The sequence below is a fragment of the Tamandua tetradactyla genome, chromosome 22 (assembly GCF_023851605.1).
Source record: "Tamandua tetradactyla isolate mTamTet1 chromosome 22, mTamTet1.pri, whole genome shotgun sequence".
In the NCBI taxonomy this organism is placed as follows: domain Eukaryota; kingdom Metazoa; phylum Chordata; class Mammalia; order Pilosa; family Myrmecophagidae; genus Tamandua; species Tamandua tetradactyla.
The window spans coordinates 21,224,615-21,245,050 of NC_135348.1; the positions used below are offsets into that span (position 1 = coordinate 21,224,615).

At 39.7% G+C, this 20,436-nt stretch overlaps 1 protein-coding gene and 1 pseudogene across 3 annotated transcripts in view; both read left to right on the forward strand.

Moving 5' to 3' along the window:
- The window catches only part of TTC29 (tetratricopeptide repeat domain 29), a 266,829-nt gene that overhangs the window by 197,762 nt on the left and 48,631 nt on the right, over window positions 1-20,436 (forward strand). The gene's annotated exons all lie outside the window — the stretch shown is intronic.
- LOC143665933 (gap junction alpha-1 protein-like) lies at window positions 9,784-11,900 on the forward strand (annotated as a pseudogene).

A 20,436-nucleotide genomic window follows, 5' to 3' on the forward strand; every position in this document is an offset into this window, starting at 1 on the left:
TAATTTCTCTTGCAATTTCTTCTTTGACCCACTCGTTTAAGAGTGTGTTGTTGAGCCTCCACGTATTTGTGAATTTTCTGGCACTCCATCTATTATTGATTTCCAACTTCATTCCTTTATGATCCGAGAAAGTGTTGTGTATGATTTCAATCTTTTTAAATTTGTTAAGACTTGCTTTGTGACCCAGCATATGGTCTATCTTTGAGAATGATCCATGAGCACTTGAGAAAAAGGTGTATCCTGCTGTTGTGGGATGTAATGTCCTATAAATGTCTGTTAAGTCTAACTCATTTATAGTAATATTCAGATTCTCTATTTCTTTATTGATCCTCTGTCTAGATGTTCTGTCCATTGATGAGAGTGGGGAATTGAAGTCTCCAACTATTATGCTATATGAGTCTATTTCCCTTTTCAGTGTTTGCAGTGTATTCCTCACGTATTTTGGGGCATTCTGGTTTGGTGCATAAATATTTATGATTGTCATGTCTTCTTGTTTAATTGTTCCTTTTATTAGTAGATAGTGTCCTTCTTTGCCTCTTTTAACTGTTTTATATTTGAAGTCTAGTTTGTTGGATATTAGTATAGCTACTCCTGCTCTTTTCTGGTTGTTATTTGCATGAAATATCTTTTCCCAACCTTTCACTTTCAACCTATGTTTATCTTTGGGTCTAAGATGTGTTTCCTGTAGAAGGATCCTGTTTTTTAATCTATTCTGCCAGTCTATGTCTTTTGATTGGGGAATTCAGTTCTTTAACTTTTAGTGTTATTATTGTTTGGATAATATTTTCCTCTACCATTTTGCCTTTTGTATTATATATATCATGTCTGATTTTCCTTTTTTCTGCATTCTTCTCTATACCTTTCTCTTCTGTCTTTTTGTATCTGACTCTAGTGCTCCCTTTAGTATTTCTTGCAGAGCTGGTCTCTTTGTCACAAATTCTCTCAGTGACTTTTTGTCTGAGAATGTTTTAATTTCTCCCTCATTTTTGAAGGACAATTTTGCTGGATATAGAAGTCTTGGTTGGCAGTTTTTCTCTTTTAGTAATTTAGATGTATCATCCCGGTGTCTTCTAGCTTCCATGGTTTCTGCTGAGAAATCTACACATAGTGTTATTTGTTTTCCCTTGTATGTGATGGATTGTTTTTCTCTTGCTGCTTTCAAGATCCTCTCTTTCTCTTTGACCTCTGACATTCTAACTAGTAAGTGTCTTGGGGAACGCCTTTTTGGGTCTAATCTCTTTGGGGTGCGCTGCACTTCTTGGATCTGTAATTTTAGGTCTTTCATGAGAGTTGGAAAATTTTCAGTGATAATTTCTTCCATTAGTTTTTCTCCTCCTTTTCCCTTCTCTTCTCCTTCTGGGACACCCACAACACGTATATTTGTGCGCTTCATATTGTCATTCAGTTCCCTGATCCCCTGTTCAAATTTTTCCATTCTTTTCCCTATAGTTTCTGTTTCTTTTTGGAATTCAGATGTTCCATCCTCCAATTCACTAATTCTAGCTTCTGTCTCTTTAAATCTACCATTGTAGGTATCCATTGCTTTTTCCAGCTTTTCTACTTTGTCCTTCACTCCCATAAGTTCTGTGATTTGTTTTTTCAGATTTTCTATTTCTTCTTTTTGTTCAGCCCATGTCTTCTTCATGTCCTCCCTCAATTTATTGATTTGGTTTTTGAAGAGATTTTCCATTTCTGTTCATATATTCAGCATTAGTTGTCTCAGCTCCTGTATCTCATTTGAACTATTGGTTTGTTCCTTTGACTGGGCCATATCTTCAATTTTCCGAGTGTGATCCGTTATTTTCTGTTGGTGTCTGGGCATTTAATCAGATTTCCCTGGGTGTGAGTCCCAGCAGGTTGAAAGATTTTTCTGCGAAATCTCTGGGCTCTGTTTTTCTTATCCTGCCCAGTAGGTGGTGCTCATGGCGCTCATTTGTCTTCGGGACCCACCAGTAAAAGATGCTGTGGCTCCTTTAACTTTGGAAAACTCTCGCTGTAGGGAGGGGTCGCCAGCCGAAGCGGCTTGGGGGAGTGCCAATCCGAATCTCCCAGCCGGCCCGGGGATCCATGCGTGGGGAGAGGCGCCGGCCTCTGTGGCTTGGGGGAGCGCCTGTCCAAATTTCCCAGCCGGCCCGGGGCACCAAGCGTGGTGGGGGGGCGCCGGCCTCCGCGGCTTGGGGGAGCACCTGTCCAAATTTCCCAGCCGGCCCGGGGCACCAAGCGTGGCTGGGGGGCGCCAGCCACCGTGGCTTGGGGGAGTGCCTATCCACCGTTCCCAGCTGGACCGGGAAGCCACGTGTTTGGAAGGGACCCCAGTAGCCGTTCTCTGCGGCTTGGGGATCTCCAATCCAATTCTCCCAGCTGGTCCGGGGGCCCGCGCCTGGTGAGGGGGAGGCACCAGCCACCGTGGCTTGAGGGGACCGCCTGTCCAATTCTCCCAGCCGGCCCGGGAAGGAGGGAGGGAGGGACTCCGGCCGCCTGCCACCCCGGCCCGGGGAAGCCCACACCCCTCGGCGATCTCACTGGAGCGGGTTCTCCCAGCCAGTCAGCTGTTCCAGAATGGGGTACGCTGTCTTCTTGGTCTCTGTCGTTGCTCCAGGAGCTGTTCTGTATCATTTCTATTTCCCTAGTAGCTGTTCTGGAGGAGGAACTAAGACCCGCGCATCTTACTAAGCCGCCATCTTCTCCAGAAGTCCACTAGTGGACTATTGAAGTTGAAACCGACAGAAAGCATCACCTTGTACAACTCTCGAATTCTTTTTAAACATTTTTATTCACACACACATACAGTCCATCCAAAGCATACAATCAGTGGCTTACAGTATAATCTCATAGTTGTGTATTCATCACCACGATAATTTTTAGAACATTGTATCTCTCCAGAAAAAGAACTAAGGAGGAAAAAGAAAAGAAACTCATACATCCCATACCCCTTACCCCTTCCTCTCATTGACCACTAGCATTGCAATCTACTCAATTTTTTTATTCCTTTATCCCCACCCCCTATTATTTATTCTTTGTCCTTGTTTTTTACTCATCTGTCCTTAGCCTGGATAAAGGGAGCATTAAGTACTTTTTCACTTTTGTGAAAACAAGGTCACATTGTAAAAGCTATATAGTTATACAATCATCTTCAAGAATCGAGGCTACTGGAACACAGTTCAGCAGTTTCAGGTACTTCCCTCTAGCCACTCCAATACACCAGAAACTAAAAAAAGGACATCTATATATGCATAAGAATAACTTCCAGGATAACCTCTCAACTCTGTTTGAAATCTCTCAGCTACTGAAACTTTATTTTGTCTCATTTCTCTCTTCCCCTTTTTGGTCAAAAAAGCTTTCTCAGTTTCTTGATGCTGGGTCCTGGCTTATCCCAAGAAGCCATGTCCCACATTGCCAGGGAGATTTACACCCTGGGAGTCATTTCCAATGTAATAGGGACAGCAGTGCATTCACCTGCCAAGTTGGCTTAGAGAGAGGCACCACATCTGAGCAACAAAAGAGGTTCTCTGGAGATGGTGCTCAGGCATAATTATAAGTAGGCTTAGCTTCTCCTTGTGAAGGAATAAGTTTCATAGGGGCAAACCCCAAGATCAGGGGCTCAACTTATCGAATTGGTTGTCGCCTCTGCTTATGAGAATATTGGAAATTCTCCAAATGGGGAGTTAAATATTTCCTCCTTTCTTCCCAGACTCCCAATGGGACTTTGCAAATACTTTTTTATTCTCTGCCTAGTTTACTCTAGGATATATTGGGGCATCACACTGACCAGTACAAGCCAACAAGATCTCACTCCCTATTCAAGATTCCATGTAATTATGGTGTTTGAATAAACTGACCATACAAGTTAAATTCTATAATATGCTATATAAAATTATAAAAATATAAAATTTGCACCAAATAAAATCTCTTCCTTTGGTCTCACACAGAAGTACACGTTTTAAAATATGGACCATACCATCCTTTTCCTTATATTCTGATTTACTTTAGTCCTATCCAGATCAGCTTCATTCATATCTTTAGTCAAAGTCTGATCCTATTCTTCAAGTTTTTAAACAGTTGTTCTATGGAGTACTGCTGACTTTTATAGCTTCAGGGCTCTAACTCTGAGTCTCAAGTGTCACACAAATACCTGAAGTTTCAGGGAACTACCAGGCTATACACAAATAGCTCAGCAACTCAGAATTTAGAAATAATAGCTACAGTTCTGGAAGAGATTAGACTGCTGTTAAGAGCTTCCAATCTAGGAACCTTTACAATAGACTTTAACCTGATATCCTATGCTCTCCGTTTCAATTCTCCAAGTCTGTGTATTATGGTTAGTCCATACAGGTGAGGCATGATAATATTTGCCTTTTTGCTTCTATCATTTCATTCAATGTACTGTCTTCAAGGTTCATTCACCTAGAATCCTTGAATTATGAAGGTAGAGAAACTGAGACCCAGGTTAAATGGACTGTCTTAATGCATGTGGCTGTGGGCTATGGGTGGCTGTCCAGGACTTCTCTTAGTCCATTTTATTTCCATGACATCAGTCTATCCTTCTGGTCTAAAATTCCCACATTTCTCAATACTACCTGTGCACTTTACTGATTACAGCTGTGAGGTAGGAAGAATTCGGGGCTTGCAGTCAGCTGGTCTAGAACTTGAGTCCCAAATTACATACATATTCTTGACAAAAATCACTCTACCTCTTTTTAGCATCGGTTTTCTCATCAACTAAATGTAGGTAGTAATATTGGACTTTAGAGATGAAGTGTAGATTAAATGAGATAAGTATAACACTTATAAGCTGTAGATGTTATACAAATAAAAATTCTTATTATTAAGAAGGAATGTATACTTCCACTAAATAAGGTATTTTGTTATCTGGGAGGAGAATTATTAGGTAGCTAACACATTAGCAAGACCCTGAGGCAATAGGATAAAGCATTAAGTTTTCATTATGTGGAGAAGAAAGACAGAAAAAGATCTAAAACGTTGGCAATTGGAACACAATAATGAAGGACTAAAGACAGTGGTCAAAGACATGCTTAAAGCAATGGAGGAGACAGGAGACTCCACTTAATCTTACAATTAAGAAACCACAGACTTAGAGAGGTGAATTCATATTCACCTATAGGGAAGAGCCTATAGGTGGTAGAGCTAGGACTAAAACCAGGGTTGTCTGATTCCAGAGCTCAGATATGATTAAGAGGAATGGTTTAAAGCTTAATAAATAGAATGACATTTTTGCACTAAGATTGCAAGAAAACCTCTTTTCTCTTGTCATAACGTGGAGGTGACAGATATGAAGGAAATCTAGGGAAATTCTAGAAATAATCTGCAATGCCAAGTTGCTAAAGCAATGGCTGAATGATGGAATAAATGTTTTGCTTACTAGCATGATTCAGTGAATTATTCCAAATTAGAATCTCATTCCAATTGGGATTCATCAATGATCTTGTTTCTTTCATCTTAAACAATTCGTTTAAGAACTGAGTGACTTCTGAATGTCCTGTGATTTACCCTTTCCCTGGTAAAGGCTTCTTCCCAATTCATAACAAGTGAAACATACTTATTTCCATCCAGCCTAACTAGAGGTTCTCTTTCTTTCTTGGGTAATAAATTGGCTAAGAGAAAGTTGTTTGGCAATTTATTAAACCCTGTGATTTCATTTTCTGCCAAAGATCCAATAAAACTTAATGCTGAGGTATATCTATACATAATGTGATTTAACCTAGTTTTGAAAGTCACCACAATACAGTTTAGCAGTTATGAGGTTAAATCTATACATAATGTGATTTAACCTAGTTTTGAAAGTCACCACAATACAGTTTAGCAGTTATGAGGTGTCATGGTTAGGGACAGGTGTCAACTTGGCCAAGTTGTGGTATCTATTTATCTGATTGGGCAAGCGCTGGTCTGTCTGTTGCAATGAGGACATTTCATAGGATTAGGTCATGATCATGTCAGCTACATCCACAGCTGATTCCATTTGTAATCAGCCAAAGGGGAGTGTCTTCTGCAATTAGTGATGCTAAATCTAATCATGGGAAGCCTTTTAAGGAGGACTCAGAGGAGACAGGTTCCATTCCTGCTTTGGCTGGTGAGCCTCTCCTGTGGAGTTCATCCAGGCCATCCATCGGAGTCATCGGCTTCGCAGCCTGCCCTGTGGATTTTGGACTCTGCATTCCTACGGTCACGTGAGACACTTTCATAAATTTTATATTTGCAAGTGTTCCCTGTTGATTCTGTTTCTCTAGAGAACCCTAACTAATACATGAGGCTAATGGCTTTATCACAAATCCACTTTCAAAAAAAAAAATACTGATTTAAGTTTTGTTATCAAAGATAGGGAGTCCTTGTGTAATTAATATATTGTTCTAGTTTGCTAGCTGCCAGAATGCAATTTACCAGAAATGGAATAGCTTTTCAAAAGAGAAATTTAATGAGTTGTTAGTTTACAGTTTTAAGGCCAAGAAAATGTTCCAATTAAAGCAAGTCTATAGAAATGTCCAATCAAAGGCATCCAAGGAAAGATACCTTCATTTAAGAAGGCCAGTGTATGCAGACAAGGTCACATTGTTCAAAGAGTGCGTAGTGTTGCATTGTGTTAAGAACAGAGGCAGGAAACCAGATATAAGTTTATCACCATAGACTACTGCTCTAGTTTGCTAGCTGCCGGAATGCAATATACCAGAAACGGAATGGCTTTTAAAAAGGGAAATTTAATAAGTTGCTAGTTTACAGTTCTAAGGCTGAGAAAATGTCCCAATTCAAGCAAGTCTATAGAAATGTCCAATCTAAGGCATCCAGGGAAAGATCCCTTGGTTCAAGAAGGCTGATGAAATTCAGGGTTTCTCTCTCAAGTGAGAAGGTGCATGGCGAACACAGTCGTGGTTTTTCTTTCAGCTGGAAGGACACATGGCAAACACAGCATCATCTGCTAGCTTCCTCTCCTGGCTTCCTGTTTCATGAAGCTCCCCGGGAGGCATTTTCCTTCTTTGTCTCCAAGGGTTGGTGGATTCTCTGCTTCTCATGGCTACATTGTTCTGCTCTCTCAGAATCTCCTACTTTCTCCAAACTTCACTGTTTTATAGGATTCCAGTGAAGTAATCAGACCCACCTACAATGGGTGGAGACACATCTCCACCTAATCCAGTTTAACAACCACTCTTGATTGAGTTACATCTCCAGGAAGATGATCTAATTACAGTTTCAAATATATAATACTGAATAGGGACTAGAAGAAACGCCTGCCTTTACAAAATGGGATTAGAATTAAAACATGGCTTTTCTAGGGTACATGCATTCTTTCAAACTGGCACATATATTAAGATATTTATTTAGAAATCTTTTGCTTTACCATTCCTCATCCAATGACACACTCTTCACCCACCATCAGTGTCATAAAAAGTTGGAAAGAGTTGTAAAATGTATATTTTTAGAGCCCCTGTTGGTATAGGAATAGAGAAGGGAGAAGCTATGAAAACAGTTAAAAAAAACAAAGAAAAAAGTAGGAATTCAGTTCGATGGTAGAGGCCAATCCAAAGACCAGACTTGTGTATAATTATCTCCTGATCAAAAGCATCTTTCCTCATGTATCGGAAGTATTTGCTTACTTCTCCCTCACCAGGATGAGGTTCAGTAATTAAATATTTCTTCAAGTTAACAATTTTTTAAATGCAAACATAGCTAAGAAGGTTAGTGCTGATCGTACAGCAGAATTGATTGGCTTAGCTACTATTTAGCTGAGCACAGGTGAACTAACACACAGAGTTTGAATGCATAATCCTTTTCCTCAAGACCACTCTGCTCCCCACATTTACTCCATTTCTAGAACTCCCAATTTACCCTTCGTGCTCTCCTCTGGCTGAGAGTCCAACTAGCCGACCTGCATGTTATTTTATGGCAGAGCTCATATATTCTGGCAAAGCTTTCTTCTAGAGAATTTAAATTTTCAAAGCATTTCAGTGTTATTGACAGTTGATTGATAGCCCTTGAATTTGCACTCCCAGACCAAGATTCTTTTTCCTCCAGTCATGCAGTAACATCATTTAAAATGGTAAATCTGAGCAGACACCCAGACCTGCCAAGCTTTGGAGGGCTGCCTCTCTAAGCAGTATCCTTGGATGGGCCGGCCTTATTTACCATATCAACTATAAGACTCAGTGCTGGAGTAGGAACAGTCACTGCCTTGTTATCACTGAAGGGTCATGTGCTTAACATGCAGAGGTGCTGCCAGGAAGAAGATAGCATAAAATGCTCTCATCTTTGTAGGCAGGAAGAAAAAATAAAGTTTTGTTTCCAAATTTATCCATTCATGCATTTAGAAATTAAAACCTGGAAAATTGAATTAACTTTGATTGGGGTTTCTTTTAAAGAAATAACTGGGCATTTCAATTATAATGTAACTTCAAAAATAATTACTTTCTATGAAAATTGTTGCCTTTTCCATGTGAATTTGCCTTAATACTTATATTTCTCTTTTTTTATAGTGAGAATGTAATGTTCTCAGTAATTTTGAAAATAGCTACCCATTAACTTTTTTTTTTTTTGTAGCACAAGTAGGTAAGAAATTTATTAAGTTCACATGCAGAGAATGGAGCAGGCAGGCGCTCTCACGAGTAAAAAGATATGGAGGGCAAGAGGCAGTGGAGGGTGAGAGGTAACGGAGGGCGAGAGGTGATAGGCAATGCGGGGCCATTTACTTTTACAGGTAAGCTTTATTTCATGCCTCCCCCCTTTCCATGTTCGGGGCTCTTTCTTCTACCCTCCCCTCTCCCCAGGGCGGTGCCTGGTGGTAGATAGTGCATTTGGGGGTCACAGACCCCTTCTCTGTAGATGACTCGCTCAGGGAGGAAGGTAGATAGGTAGGGGTCCTTTGGCTTCAGATGAGTTGGCTGCGCCAAGTGCTCCCTGTAGGTGAGGAGCCCCCAGCAGGGTGTCTGTGCTGGACTCGGACCCTCCTGACCTCGATTAGCTGTCCTTGTTCAAGGACTACCAGTTAACTCTAAGGTGTGTTTGTATGTATATGTCTGTCACCTATACAAGGTGAAATATTTTTAAATACATTCTAAATGTCTTTGAGTCTTTGATTTTTTTTTTAATCTATGGAATAATGAGCTAGTACTTTACGGTCTGACTTATAACAATAAGGAAGGGGGTTGTTGTTGTTGTTGTTTGATAACACTCTATAAAAATCCACAAATAATGCTTATGGCCAAAGCCTGTTCATGAAAAGTGAATTAGTCTAATCAGTCAACTGGAAACTATTGATCTTGGTGGGAAAAAAGAGAAAAAAGGAAATAATAATCCCTCTACAGTTGCTGTCACTTTTAGCAGACAATGAGAAAAACACATTAGTGGTACCTCAGGACATAATCATCCTTTTTTAACTGAATTTATTTAGTACATTTCTGTCCGTCAGTGCCATGTCTCCAAGCATTGCTTTACTCAACACTGTTAAGACCCCAAGTCTGGCAGTGACCCCTTTATTATATTTTGAGATCTGTAGAGAAAATGTCAAGCACAGGTGATGCAATAGAAGCAAATGACACCTATGCTTGAATAAGATAAAGCACTACCAAAAACTGCCTAGGTATATGTACTCTCCTAAACCAACTCTAAAGTGATTTCTTTTTTAAAAACTTAATTGTTCTTGTTGAAATACTTGTAAACCAGTTAACCGGGAAACTGGACGTCAGTAATGCTTTCAGGAATATTGCTTATTGGGGTGACTGAGGCTTGGAGTTGTGATAGGATATGATGCCGCCAACCTTCCCGCCCCCTACAAGAGGGGTGAAAGCTGCATCTCTCGAGTAGCCCCCTGGGGTTAGCTCAGAGCAGCACATCTGCTTTGGAAGAAACTGTCAGCCCCCTGGGCTAAAGGAGTATGCTGTTTTTAATGAGAACCTCACACAGGTAGTAGCTGTGAATTGGAGGAGTCTATTTTCTCCCCCATACCACTCTTGAAGTGATGGAAACCACAGGCTGATTGAATACGCAATGTACAATCAACAAAAACTTCAAATCCATATGTTAAACTTTCAAAGCATGTGGATTGGTCTTTCATTAAGAAGAAGTAGTGAGGAAAGTACGAACCAGCAGCAGACTTTTAAACTTTAAACAGACAGGTTTGGGTGCCTGAACTTAATTTTTCATTTCACTTCATCCTCCAAGGGCGTCAGTCCCTTGCTTTGCCTGCTTCACTTCCTGTAAGCAAAGCAGTGGTGCCTACGCATCATGGGTGCCTTAGGCACATTCCTCGACAAGGTCGAGCTTTTCCCAGCTGGAGGGAGGATGTGGCTTTCTGTCCTTTTCATTTTCCATATCCTGCTACTAGGGACAGCGACTGAGTCGGCTTGGGATATTGAGCAGGCGGCCTTTCCTTGAAACACTCAACAACAAGATGAAAGCATCTGCTATGGCGACTCCTTCCCAATCTCTCAGGGGCACTTCTGAGTTCTGCAGATCATATACATCTCTTTACCCACACTCTTCTACCTGGCCACGTGTTTTATGTGATGCAAAAAGAAGAGAAACTGAACCACAGAAGGAACTCAGAGTTGCCCAAACTGATGGTGTCAGTGTGACACTGCACTTGAAGCAAATTGAAATAAGAAGCTCAAGTATTGGATGGAAGAACATGGGCAGGTGAAAATGCGAGGAGCCTTGCTACAGACCTACTTCATCGGCATCCTTTTCAAGTCGGTCTTTGGGGTGGCCTCCTGGCTGATCCCATGGTGCATCTGTGAATTTAGCCCAAGTGCAGTTTACACTTGCAAAAGAAGCCCCTGTCCACCTCAGGTAGATTGCTTCCTCTCCCACCCCACGGAGAAAACCATCTTCATCATCTTTGTGCAGTGCTGTCCTTGGTGTCTATTGTCTCAAACATCATCAAACTCTTCTATATCTTTGTCAAGGGCGTCAAGGATCCGTGGAGGGGAAAGTGACCCTTACCACACTACCACAGGCTCCCTGAGCCCCGCCAAAGACTGCGGATCTACCAGATAAGCTCATTTTAATCTGCTCTTCACCTACTGCTCCGCTCTGGAAACTGATACAGCCTTTTCTTCTGTCATGCCACTCTGCTCTCAATCAGATTACCATTGTAAACTTATACAAACCTCTTCTTAAAATGTGTCATTTGGGGTGGGCCGCGGTGGCTCAGCGGGCAAAGTGCTTGCCTGCTATGCCGGAGGACCTCGGTTCGATTCCCGGCCCCAGCCCATGTAACAAAAAACGGAAAAACAAAATACAATAAAACAAGAAAATGTTTAAAAAAATGTTTCCCTTTCTTCCTTCCTTCCTTCCTTCTATCCTTCCTTCCTTCTCTCTGTCTTTCCTTTAAAAAAAAAAAAAAAAAAAAAAAAAAAAAAAAAAAAAAAAAAAAAAAAAAAATGTGTCATTTAACTAAAACTACCTGAAAGTTATTAGAAAAGTACAACTGCTTGTTGTGGTACCTTAAGAACCCTAACCTAAATCCAATTGCTCATCACCTTTAATAACTCAATCTCACAAGACTTGACTAAGAGTTATTTGCATATGGACAAATGTTCTGTTCTACCACACCATACACAACATTCAGCTTAAAGGAGGGAAGCCTGAGATCTATAACCACCAGGCAATGGACTGGACTTTGGATTGGATTGCCACCTACTAAAATTGCCTTGAGTTTTGCAAAATCAAATTGGAGCACCAGGAATCTATCCAGGAGATCGCAAGGTTTTCATCCACATCCCCAAGAATGTATCATTCTTGAACATAAAGTTATTGACAAGATTAAGAAGAGTTCCTCCTTTATTTATAGCAGTCACCTTGATGAAGGGAAGGAAGAAAACATAGAAGCAGAGCACAGGCAACAGAAAAGAGAATTGATTGAACTCAGCATAGCTAAAGCACTTTGCAAATCCTGAGAAAGGGTCACACAAATAAAATAGAGCAGAGTCGTAGGTACCTAAAGCCTTAACTCTGAGCTACCAAAGAGGGGGGCAGAACTATTGAAAGCACAAAGGGACTGACTGCTATGAAAACTTCATCCTAAAGGAATTGACTATAATTTTCAAATCTAGAAATAACTTTAGATAAATAATTGCATCTCAGAGCTGAAATTACAATATTTTTTCTTTGGTTATCCAATTTTATAACATATATTTATGTGCAAATATCACATATTTTTTTGAAAAACTGGTGTATGTGTCCTGGAGATGTATGAGAAACCAAAAAAGTGGCAAATTAATATTTGTTACTCTCTTTAGTATTAGGTAAACCGGACAAACTATGAGTCTGAGGTCACTGAGAACTCAGATTCTCATCTCCTGAGTTCTTTTAAAACTGTTTTTCAGTAGTTAAAATGTTTTTGCCATAATAATGCACATATGAGTAAAGTACCTTAAAGGGTACATGTGAATCAATAAATAGAAACTGAAAGATATACATGCCAAGTACTATAATCTTTTTATCCATACTAAAATTAGTTTTTTTGGTAGGGTTTGGGGTGAGGGTAGAGTGGAGGCAGGGTGGAGATGGTGACAAGCCAAATTATTCCTAAATCCAAAAGTCTCAAAGCAGTAATTGTGTGTTCAGTACTTCAATTTTCTTGAAATCAAAATAAGACAGACCACAGTTCATTCACAAAATTAATGTCTCAATAACCCCAGGTCGTGTTAACAGTCGCCCACTATATACTTGCTCTAAGGAAGTGAGTCTTTGTTGAATGTAGCAGCAGTAGGATCCCAGTAAAGAGGTCTGGGCAGCTTTTGCTGTCTACAGACGACATTGCCTTAAGAGACATTGAGACCAGCAGAGAAAAAAAGAAATTAACTGATCCAGTAGATATACTGCTGAGAAGTTTCCATTATATTCCTACCTCAGAGGTTGTACCACCATTAAATCCACACATTCGGGCCCTGGGAATCAGGCCAACCTGACACATAAGTTTAGCCAAAATGAATCTACTATATTAGATTTTGTGAAAATGATTAAGTTCTATAGATTCAAGATCAGTTCGATTTTTCAAGCAGTCAAACCCTTCTGAAGCAAGGCAAATAAACCGTAATGGAAGAGACAAAATGAGAAGAGCCTGGCAGAGATAAAATTGAATAGCAGAGGAGAGTGAGCTAAGCATAAGACGTGATTTGAGCCAGAAAACAACACAAGGTCATCTTATTTAGCAGAGTTTGAAAAAAAAAAGGAAAAACTGCTCACAGGCAAGAATTTAAAAAAAAAATACTTTTAAGGAGACTGTCCATCACAAAGGCATAATTTTAATCAAAATTCTTACAACGTTTCCCAAATTCCTAAAGGCAATCAGCTCCACTCAAATTAGTAACTCAGATAAATCACCATTAATTAGCTAATATAAGTCAGCAGGTGGTTTTGAGCCCAGAGACATTCCCCAGTTATTTAAATTATGTATACTACACCACACCAAAGAAAGAGTAAGTAAAAGGGAGCAACAGAGACAAGTCTATAAAAAAAACCGTGGTTAGGGATACTGCTTAACTAAAATTTCCTGCAACTTCCACATCTTACCCAGAGGAATACATGGCAGCTTTGACCCCCTGACTCAAAAAAATATCATTCACAGACATCCAGCTCTTATTTCAACATTGATTATGCATGCAGTGTACAAAGTGTGCGCGGAAGCTTACTTGAACATATTTGTTCTAGAAAGATTACCAATTACTAGAGGAAGGGAGAGGAAGAAGTGTTTTCCATACATAATTTGTCACACAAGAGAATCTTCTTTATAATCTTTATGCCCTGTGTTCTCTAATTGACCTACTCTAATTTGTGTAATTGAAGGATTTTCCTAGACTATTAAAAAAAAAAGGCACTGTCTAGCTGCCAACCTCTTCCTGGTACATCTAAGACCATTAGCAATTGAATGGTGCAGAAGATGGTTTGTTTGTATTGAAAAGCTGCTTGCCCATAATGGTGGCAATTTTTCTTAATCATGTTAGAGAGTTAGCACTTTACTCTGAAACAGTGAAACTCTGAGTTGTCTCACCACAGAATACCTTTTTGACAAAATCACATTTAACTCCACATGCCTAATTTCATTGTTTTGTTAATGTCATCCATTGTACTGTTTTAATCTTCATGAATGTGTTGTCTAACTGATAGAATTTCTAAATCACGAGCATAATAAAATAAGAGCCTAATAAAGAACCATAATAAGGCAAGCAAACTTAACTAAAGACTTTGCTAAGGAAAAAAATCACAGGTTCTGATTCTGTTTAAAATGTGAGTTGAATTTCCATACACTCTAATATGTTGAGTCTGGAGACATAGGTTCATTTTTAAAATATCAAAAGGCCTTTCAGATCGCAGCTTCTAGAGATAAGCTACCTCCTACAATAGGGTAGGCTTGATTCTGAGTTATTCTTTGAACTACCGTTTGGACCTGCAATGCAGATCCCTAAATTTGTATCTCAATCACGCCTCCAAGGGTGCAAAAACCAAGCCAATCTACAGAACTGGAGAAGTAAGAAAAAGTTCCCTCCAGCATTTCTCTAAACACAATCTCTTTCATCTCAGGAAGTGAAGAAAAAAAAAAAAAAGAAAGAAAGAAAAAAAACCCCACAAATTTCCCCCCAACAACAGTAAAAAAAAAAAAAAACCTGGAAGTAGTAAATTTGTTAGACCAAAATTATCTGGATAATACTTGTGAACAAATAATTCCCTAATTTGCATATTTGCAGCAGTCTCAAATGAAGCAGAAAATCACTCTTAATTCCTTGAATTTAAGGTTTTAACACGGAGCTGCATAATTGCTTCATAAATGTAAATACCTAGCATAATAATGTTAAGCTGTTTGGGAAATTGGCACATTTTATTGGAAAATAGTAGCATTTTTAATATCTCCAGCCTTTACATACAACTCTCCAGGCTTTTGTAAGCACACTAACGAGTCCTGCAAGGTGGTATAGCCTTGGATGGTTCAGAGAAGCAAAGGCTGACTTGTTGCTTGCTTCATGTAACCATGCCCTTTGATATCTTTTTTTTTAAGTTTGTAATAATGCTGTGACTACTGCTGTTCCCAAATATTTTATTTATAAAATCTGTCCTCCCTTAGGGCTGGTAGAGAGGATCTACAAGGTGAAGTCTAGTCTATAAACTCCACTCACTCTGGGAGACTGAGCTTCTTTCTCTAACATCAATCGCTGAGCTGGGAGTTAAGACAGAGTAAACTAGCTACGCTTCCCAATTGCAATATAGAAAGCAAAGCACCTCTTTGCAAATAGGTTTTCCTATTGTGGCATTCTTTCGGAAGAGAAGAACATGAGAAAGACATTATGAGATAATACTGCTTTTCTTTCAGTGGTCGTGCTAGAAACCAGTACTAAGGGCAAAAGAAAAAACTGTTGAAATGTATAACCGTCTTTACATAACATTTGAAGAACAGACTTTACACAATATAATTTTAAATACTGAGGAGTCTGGCACATTCTCCGTACTATTGATGCTCAAGTATGCTGTTACATACAACACGGAAAACATTAGTGCAGCAGGAGAGTTAACGTGAGCGGTCAGAAGAGCACAGCATGTTCTGTCAGAGGATCTGGGTTTTCTAAGGATGCAAAGATTGTTCTTACCGGCTGAAGTTAGCTAGGCTTCCACCCACAATGTACTAGCCTTGGCTATGTTTGAATGGCTAAAGCAGGAAAGGAAAACAGGTGTTCTTCTTTTCTTTGCTTTTTTATTGCCCGGCCCAACTGTACTTGCTGCAATCAACAGAGAAAGCATCCAAGGGTAACCAATTTGAGAGTATCTTCCTCAAGACCCAAAACTTTATGCTAGTCCCAGGCCCATGACCACGGTTCCCTGCCTAACTGCCAATATTTCATTCATTCTTTTTAATTCCAGGAGGCTATGTGTTTTTTTTTTTTGCCAGTGAAATTCCTCCGTTTAGTCTCACTTGACTCAGAGCTGCATGCCTGAGCCCAAGTTCACGTGCCCTTTGTTCTTATTCTAACTCCCTTACCAATCAGTCCACCCCCTCCTGCAGATGCTGTCACATTTGCCACTGTGTTTCTCAGGCCCTTCTTCCAATAAAGCCAACTAGGTATATGGCACGCACTTAATCAAAATGGGGGTAGTCTAATTCCCATACCAGGCAGCTGAGTGTTGATGTTCAGCTTTATTTGTTCTCTGCATCTTAAATGAGTGGGCTATTGTTGGTGAATGAAAAGGAGCCCCTTTCCACTTCCTTTTAACTTTTTAGATTTTCACTCCTAAAATATTCTTGTGTTGGGAACCACTCACTCTTCCCACTCTTATTACATACTCAGATATCCTGTATTGATTTGCTAAAACTGCCAGAATGCAATACACCAGAAATGGAATAGCTTTTAAAAAGGGAATGTATCAAGTTGCAAGTTTACAGTTCTAAGGCCACAGAAATGTCAAAACTAAAGCATCCAGAGAGAGATAACTTAACTCCAAAGAAAGGCCAATGTCTGTCACGTGGGAAGGCACATGGCTGGCATCTGCTGGTCCTTGTTTCCTATTCCGTTGCTTCCTATTTCTGATGCCAGTGGTTTCCTCTCTAAGCGTCTGTGGGCCTTCACGTAGTTGTGTCTCCTCAGGACACAACTTTGGATTCTGGCTTGCTTAGCATCTCCTGCAAAGGCCCATGGAGATGTCTGTTGTGCTCCAAATGTCAGGTCTAGGCATCTGCTCTCTCTGTTGGCACTCCAAGCCAAGCGTCTCTTTTGGTTCTGAAGCAGCTGACCACCAAGCATCTCAATCTGAGGTTTTTCCAAAATGTTTCCCCTTTTAAACTATTCTAATAAACTAATCAAGACCCACCTTGAATGGGTGGGGTCACATCTCCGTCTAACCAAAGGGCCACATCAAAAATTGGGTGTGTCACATCTCCGTGGAAACAATCCATTCAAAGTTTCCCACCCTAAACAATAGGTCTGGCCCCACAAGATTAGATCAGGATCAAAACATGCCTCTTCTGGAGTACAAAACAGTTTCAGACTGGCACATATCCCGAATGGCATAAGGGTAAATCCCACTAGCCACTATTAATCAGACATGACCTGAGAGCAAACTATAAGCTACACATTTTTCTCTCTTCTCTCTTCTTCTCTCTCCCATCACTCCTTCTTCCTCTTCCCATCCCCTCATGATCAAACACACACACACACACACAAAACATATACCTTTGCAAGGGAGGCATCTAAAAGCCACCTTCATTCAGAGTAAGAATGAGTAACTACCAGATGCACTGGAACGTTATTTATACAAACGTAGGGATATTTCAGGGGACATCAATATACATTTCATTCCTTCCCTGCACCTTGAGACCGTTCTGGCACCGATCCCCTTCCTTGCTGATAAATCAAGTCTGGCTGACATGTTCGTAGCCATTTGCTCAAATATCTCTATTACAGAGCTCTATCCATTCCTTTGATTAACTGCTCCATGTGAGGGAAGCTATCATAAGCCCAATTTGTAGATATTTCCCTTTGATCTATCCCAGCTGCAAAGGATCCACACACCACTGATGGAGTAATTCAACAACATTGCTATGTCCTTTATAGGACAATGTAAATGAAACACTCTGTACATTTAAAGTGCTATACAAATTCTGGTTGTTCAAATGCTAAATAAGAAGCAAAATGCCTAGCAGAAAGAAAATAAAGCAATCTATAATGATGTGAAAACTAGGAATATTCTCCCCTGAACTGACACTTGAAAGAAACTGATGCGCTAAAGATCTCTGAGTCGCGTTTGACTAAATATTTGTGCCAAAAAAACAAAGAATTCCTTGTACGCTATGCTTTGTGGTCCTGAAAACATGAAAAGAAAAAAAAATTAACCCAGAGTAAAGGCAGTCTGGTTTTGCTGCTAGCTCACTTTTGAACTCAAATATCCACTTCTAATTCGACCTGACATGGCTAATTTTGGCAATAGAGTTTGAAATGAAAATCAATATCTGTTTTGAGCTTGAAAACAGAGTGACTCTACCTTGGGTAGAGCATGGCAAGGCACTTATTTTCAGTGATCTGTAAGTGAAGCAGTAAAAGGAAATTTTCCAATTTAGAGCATTTAAATGCTTAATCAGGAGAAATCTAATTGCCTTGAAATTAATTCTGAACCTCATTCTTCCACCCTCTCAAGGCCTATTAGAAAATGCATTTCAAGTTTTCTTGTATGTTTTCAGTTCTAATAACCAGTGTTCCTGGGAGTGTTTTCCACACGAGATTCAAAGACTTGACTTGACTTGGCCCTTCTTGCTGGAACAAACGGTTTTTGACTAATATAGGTGGAGAGTAAACATCTCAGGGCTGAAGAATTGACATACCTACTGAAGTCAAGTTAAGAAGTTGCCTGATACTTTTGCTGAATGAAGTCCTATCTGAGCGCTTATTTTATATTGTGTTTTATACATTCTTAGGTTTGTTTTATATTTCTGTTAGAATCTCTCCTGAAAAGAGAATTATATTATTAAAAGATTATTCATTTAAGATAATCTAACCTTTTCTTCAGTCTAGTATTCAGTACTGAGATCAGCTATTTTCCTTTAAAAGAGTAAAAGAAGAAGAGAAAGGAGAAAGAGAAGGAAAAGGAACCGAAGGGGAAGAGAATATGAGCCATAATGATCTTTTTACTAACAAACAGTACAGGGTGGAGTGCAGTTATCCTAGGCAGAGTCTGAAAAAGAGAGAGCTGGGGAGAGAACACAGAATCTACAGAGTGGGGATTCATCAGCAAATTACATGTTGATTAAAAGTGCCAACTCTGGGGTGAGACTCCTTGTGTTCAAATCCAGCTGTGTTGACTCTGTAATGTGGGGATAGTAATGTTATTCTCCTAAGTGAGATGATGCATGCATACTTGGTACCCACTTCATTCCCAAGAATGCTGGCTGCCTAATATTATTACAGAGATCCCTGGGCTAAAGGAACTTTTCACCTCATGCAATCTGCTAAATTCTAAAATCAAGGTATGCCGTGTCCCAAAAAACAAAAGAGAATCAACTAATTTATGGAAAGCTTCACAAAGGAAATACTTTTTAAATGGAAGAAAAAAGTTAGCAGTTAGGTAGTTAGGTAGGAGTTCACCTGGTAGATGAAAGGAAAGAATAATGTAGGAGGCCAAAGGCTTGTGAGAAACCATGGCATGTTGTAAGTACTGCCATTTGAATAGGCACCTTGAACAATGGGGTCTTTGTCTGGGATGTATTGTGGAAACATAACTCTGGTGTTATAGGTGGCACTATAGAGGGATAAACTGGAAATTGAGAGACCCAGTTAAGAGGCTCTTGCAATAACCCAGAGGAAAGATGAGGACCCAAATTAGGGCAGCATCAGGGGAATGGATAAATGGGGATAACTGCAGTAAACAAGAAAGTTGTTCAATTCTTGTTCCAGCGTAAAAATTCTTCTGCATAGTCATGTAAAATTTCACACTTTGCATCTAGAATAATATTGACTTTGGGTCATGTATTTTCCCTAAAATGGTCTCCTTGTCAAAATGTCAAGGCGCAGATTCTTTCACTTGAGGGGCAGAATAACACTCCCAGTACTGCAGCTTCTGTGCTAGAAGGATCAATTTAGCCATAAAATCTGAAGTCATTAAGATATAAAATGGCTTAATATCTAAGTTAAATTTTCCCTAGTGAATTTTAAGTCTGGTTCTTCAAATACTCTTCTCAGTTAAAATGATAACTTCATATCTATCACATTTACTCATTCAAACACCTAGTCTTTCATCAAATTTTTGTTTCTGCCAGAGCCTATGCTAGGTGTCTGGGCAATAGTAACTGAAACAGCAAGATAGAATTAAAGATTGTTATTCAGATCACTTTTATTCTTCTTTTTTCCAACTAGTAACTCAATATTTTAGTCTCTCCAGCATCCTCCTGGTACTCTTGAGTTATAACCAAAGCATGACCCACGCCAGTTGTTCTAGCAGCTATAAACAAGCACATGTCTCTCCCAAGCCAGAGAAATGCAGTTTGTAACCACCATTATTTTCCCACTGGGATGTCATCTAGGATAGAATAGACTGCAGTAAGAAAAATAACCAAGCATACACTGGGTTCACATGTCAGAAGTTTCTTCCTTATTTATTTAATGTGTTAAGTCAGCATGAGTAGTATCTGTTCCTTATGGTTATTCAGGAACCCCAGATACTTCCATCTAGTTGCTCTACCATCCCCTAGGGCCCGTCATTCTTTGCATCTAACCAACTGTTGGGAAAAGCTCTTGGGAGGTTTTGCTTTTTCATGTGGGATTAGGTCTATGAAAGACATACTTCATATCTATTCACACTCCTTTGGAGGAAACTTAGTCACCTAGCCTCATCTAACTGAAAGGAAGGCCAGGAGATGAAGTCTAACCGTGCAAATTAAGGAGAAAACAAATTTGGGGGATAGCTAGAGGTCTCTACTACAATGACCTGCCAACACTTTCTGGACAACAGAGAAAA